The sequence below is a fragment of the Zootoca vivipara genome, chromosome 9 (assembly GCF_965207765.1).
Source record: "Zootoca vivipara chromosome 9, rZooViv2.hap1.1, whole genome shotgun sequence".
Classification (NCBI taxonomy): Eukaryota; Metazoa; Chordata; class Lepidosauria; order Squamata; family Lacertidae; genus Zootoca; species Zootoca vivipara.
This window is the reverse complement of record NC_142592.1, coordinates 20420104-20425240: the sequence shown is the minus strand read 5'-3', so window position 1 is coordinate 20425240 and position 5137 is coordinate 20420104. Positions and strand designations below refer to the sequence as shown.

The 5137-nt window shown below is 46.3% G+C and overlaps 1 pseudogene across 1 annotated transcript; it reads right to left on the bottom strand.

The window, feature by feature from the left end:
• Nucleotides 1-1311: 1311 nt before the first annotated feature.
• LOC148684560 (ficolin-2-like) lies at nt 1312-4484 on the bottom strand (annotated as a pseudogene). The gene is made up of 3 exons (XR_015945831.1): nt 3939-4484; nt 3021-3150; nt 1312-2236 (listed from the first exon to the last, which is right to left on the bottom strand). The product of XR_015945831.1 is annotated as a ficolin-2-like (transcript).
• Between the last annotated feature and the right edge of the window lie 653 nt (nt 4485-5137).

Genomic DNA, 5137 nt, shown 5'->3' with positions numbered 1-5137 from the left:
CAAATTGAATCCTCTGAGTCTGCACCCTCATTAAATCGCCAATAGAACTCTTAATGCTCCTGAATGCTCATTAACAAGTCCCACTTAAGAACAATAGGGTGAAATGGTCAGCTATCAAATCTTGCCTGGGGATATATGCTCCATTGTCTTAACTGCTTAACTACTGGTAGCCACTTTGCTTTATTTATTTGATGTGTTTTTGTTACTGCTGTGCCCCCCCCCCCAGCAAGCGGAGACTTAGCTGCTCTTGCTAAAGCAAAGCCTTTTCCACTTCAGTTTTTGGAGGGGAAAAGTACTGGTTATGGTCTGTAAAATACATTATTATTTTTGCTTCTAGGGGGGGGCAGCTGCCCCCTCCTGCCCCCCCTGCCTACGCCCATGGTGCTGGGACAATTTTATGGAATCCGATAAATATATTTCATTTTGAGTTCTAGGAAAATATTTTGGACGCAACCATGGTTCGATAGTTCAAAATCTGTTTCAAATAAACAAATTAGAACTCGGAGTAAACATACGTAACAGAATCCAGTTACAGGCACAGATTAAATACTTTCTAGTACAAAGTCAGACAATCACAGCAAATGATTCAATGACCTTAGAAGAGTCATTACCAGTTTTGTACGGGCCAATATAGCCTCTCCAAAGTGAGATTTAGCTATTGGGAGGGTCTAAGAATTTTGAGTCCTTATTAATATAGAGGGGAAAGTTAAACAAAAACCCACAGTTCCTCAAACTGATATTTCTTCATTTCACCTCTCACTGCTCTTCTGTGTTGTGCAAGACATTCAGACAGAGCTATATCCTGGACATTCTTGAACCATGTAATTTCCATTGTTGAGCAATGACCATCCGAGCAGCCGCTACTAGTAAAAGCGAGGTAAGATCTTTATGCTTAACTCTTGGATTAAGGTTGCGTTCCAGTCAGAACAGTGCGTGGCTTTAGTGCTTCGTGTTTTGTTCAAGCAACAGATCACCTGACAACCAGCATGTTCCCGCGTAGCCATAGCTAGGTGATATTGTGTCCCTGGCAGAACTGTCCAGACTGTGCCCCCTAGCCACGGACAAATTAGCTCTTCTTTCCGCATCTCCTCCAAATCCCCCCCCCCCAAATCATATAAAGACCCTCTATTTAAAACCTTTTCTTATGAGGCAATGATATGGGGTCTATTATATGAGTCTGATATGGGGATATTTTTATTTATGGACATATTTTTGCCCATTTTGTGCTCCTCCCCCTCGCCTGCACCCATGGTGAGGGTATTTCTCACTCCACCCCACCCCAGCTACAGCCCTGATTCAAATCAAATCAAATCAAATCAAATACCTTTATTGGCATCACAGTTTAAAACATTTCAAGTCAATGGGATAATTAAAAGGACAAGGGTGAAGCTGTCAAAGGTCATAAGGTCACACTGTGATCCTGTGCACTTATCTATTCTGCTTCGCCCTGTTTGTTTCCTGAAAGGATGGTTTGTTGGGAAACATTTTGGGTAAAAAGGAAGCTACTAAAGCAGTGATATCTTTGCCCTGTCCTGATTCATCTCCATCCCTCAGAGTAGAGGTCTGTTTTGTTTTATTTTCACTTTCTCCAGATTAGCAAAGCTTCTGCTCAGATCCTCCCGTCCAGGGGATACCCAAAGGAGCCATGTTGGGTGGTCCTCCCTCTGCTCCCAGGGTCCTCAGGATGCTGAGACCAAACAAATGAGTGAGTCTGAAATGGGGATGTTCTGCCTGAGGGTGCATCTTGAATTGGGGGTGGCACAGGGGCAGGGGGTGGCGCAAGGTCAGGGTGAACAAGAGTGCAATCAGCAGGGACAGGATTGGGCCAAAAAGGAAGCCGAAAAGAGAAAGGGGGCACCCGAGACATCTGAGGGAACAAAATAACCCTCAAGGAAAGGCCTTAAAAAAGCATTCTGAAGTAAAACCTCCAGCCCCAGCCCAACAGGGGATGAAATACATAAGGAGCCTCCAGATAAAATGAAAACACTGAGTCGGGGAGGGAGAGGCTCCTGAATTTTATTTCTGAGGGCTTGTAGGAATTGTGGTACTCTTGACCACTTTCCCAGTTCACCCATCAGCAAAGGAGGTGTGGGTCCCCATCCCCTTGACATTGTAGAGGTGTTGGTCGTTGTACCACCAGACTCCTTATACACCTCTGCACATTTCTGGTTCTTGGGCTCCGGCTGTTTGTCCTTGGTTGAAAAAGGCATGTTGTTATGGTAAGAAAGTGAATCGCCTGTGAGGAAGAGAACAAACTCCAGTCAAAGTCAGACCAAGTTTGCACATATGTGCCAATCCCTCTGTTCCAAATTTGTAAGGCAACAGAGGGGAAAAGCCAGAGATTCTGGCTACACACCATCAAGACAAAGGAAACTGTTGACCTAATTTTTCCTCTGCTACAGCGTCACCTATATAATGGCCAGAGAGGCTACTTTAGTCACTGCTAACTGTAAGGGAGGGAGGGTGAAGCTGGACCATGTTACACTCCTGATGACATTGCCAGGGGGTGCAATAGAGTCACCCAAGGTCTATTATCCTTTGCAGTAAAAAAAAAAAAGGTTTGTAGCAACACCTTGGGGTGCAGATCCCAAAGCAGCACACACACACACACACACACACACACACACTATGACTAATAAGGTTAGAATGGTATTTAAAAGGGTGTCACACATAAAACCATCCTCTCCAAGTCTGGGGGGAGTCACGCCGCCTGCTGCTTCTCCCCAGCACTATGATTCCACTTCCTCCTTAGAGGTGGGCAGAGGGTGGCTATGGAAGGAGACCTAGACACAGTCACAATCCGGCAGGAAGCTTCTCACATGTGCATCAGGTGTCTCTTGCACCACTCTCTCACCATGGGATTTGAACCCAGGCCTCTCTGGGTCTAGTACAACACTCTAACCATCACACACCACACTTGGGTCTCCCACCTTCACAAGGAGAGGACCTGGGAGATGGTGGTGAAATAGAAAATTGTGGTCAGAGCTGGAGGACCTGAGTGAAGAAGGCGTGCTATTTACCCAAGGAAGTCAGTAGATGAAGATGGTCATTTCCCAGCCAGAATTCCGTCAGTTGGCTTCCAACACCTCTCCTGCAAGAGTCCCAGTCCCGGTAAAAACCCACAGAGCCACCACTCCGTCTTGGAAACACCTATAAGGACATGATGACAAGGTATCTTTTCGGCCTTCTCCTCAAACTGGGACATAAAACTCAAACGTCTGCTCAAAATATATTCCTAAGTATGTTAGATGCAACCAACCAGGATGGTCTTCTGCAAAAGCCCTTCAGAAAGGAATGGAAGCAACAATTGTCTTTAACAACGAGAAACCCTGAATGCCTATCCTCAAAGGGAAGGTTATTCAGTTCCCGGTTCAATTTTCACTAAAATGGCATCAATTGCTTCAGGATATTTTTTGGGGGGGTACAATACAAGCCTTTCAATTCCCCCCTTTTATAACTGTATTTATCCTTTTTCATTAGAGTGTTTTACATTTCATTGAATATAACCATACATTCAATCCTTGACTTCCCTTCCCCCTTCTATGGTTCTATTTCTTTATCCATTGTGACTGCGTATTCTAATGTCCCCACATCTTCATATTTCTCCTCTCCTGCTGCATCTATAATACTTTACACTGTTGCATTTACAATAACCCTGCTAACATTTAACCTGATTAACAAACAATGGTGGAAATCTGCAGGGCCTGCCTGGCTCAGCAATGCCTACACAAGGGAACCTCCAGTGCATGGAAAATGTTTGGCCAGCAAGGTTATTTTGCCCAAACCGGGCCCACTTGCCCCACACCTGACACCTGCTGTGCCCTGTGGAGAACAGGACTCAGCTGATGGGTGAAGAGTTCAATCCTTCCTGCTTGGCATCCATGAGAAAGTTCCCTGTGGGACCTGGCCAAACTCTACAGAAAGAGGACTAAACACACCAAGTCCTGCCATTCATCAGCTGATGTGCAGGGAGGTCTGGCTTGTTTGGTTCTTCTCATCTCTTCTCTTCTCTTCTCTTCTCTTCTCTTCTCTTCTCTTCTCTTCTCTTCTCTTCTCAAGCCCCTGCGGGCCAACTTTGACAGATGGGCAGGACCTGTCAAAGTCTGCCCACAAGGCAGGGAGAGATAAAGATCTTCCAAAACCAGGACACCAATGTGTTTCCACTATAATTGTCTCCAGGGTTTCACAAACTGGAAGTGCATCTGTCAAGCTCTGCTAGGAGATTGACCCTGGAAACCCTTCTGGATGCAAAAAGTATGTTTAATAATAATAATAATAATAATAATAATAATAATAATAATAATTTATTATTTATACCCCGCCCATCTGGGCGGCTTCCAACAAAACACTAAAATACAGAAATCCATCAAACATTAAAAGCTTCCCTAAACAGGGCTGCCTTGAGATGCCTTCTAAAGGTCTGGTAATTGTTGTTCTCTTTGACCTCTAGTGGGAGGGCATTCCACAGGGTGGGTGCCACTACCGAGAAGGCCCTCTGCCTGGTTCCCTGTAACTTGGCTTCTCGTAGCGAGGGAACCGCCAGAAGGCCCTCGGCGCTGGACCTCAGTGTCCGGGCAGAACGATGGGGGTGGAGACGCTCTTTCAGGTATACTGGACCGAGGCCGTTTAGGGCTTTAAAAGTCAGCACCAACACTTTGAATTGTGCTTGGAAACTTACTGGGAGCCAATGTAGGTCTTTCAGGACCAGTGTTATGTGGTCTCGGCGGCCACTCCCAGTCACCAGTCTAGCTGCCGCATTCTGGGTTAGTTGTAGTTTCCGGGTCACCTTCAAAGGTAGCCCCACGTAGAGCGCATTGAAGTAGTCCAAGTGAGAGATAACTAGAGCATGCACCACTCTGGAGAGACAGTCAGAGGGCAGGTAGGGACTCAGCCTGCGTACCAGATGGAGCTGATAAACAGCTGCCCTGGACACAGAATTGGCTGCGCACCTGGTCTTTCAGGGGCACAGTTACCCCATTCAGTACCAGGGAGTCCTCCACACCCGCCCGCCTCCTGTCCCCCACAAACAGTACTTCTGTCTTGTCAGGATTCAATCTCAATCTGTTAGCCGCCATCCATCCTCCAACCGCCTCCAAGCACTCACACAGGACCTTCACCGCCTTCACTGGTTCTGATT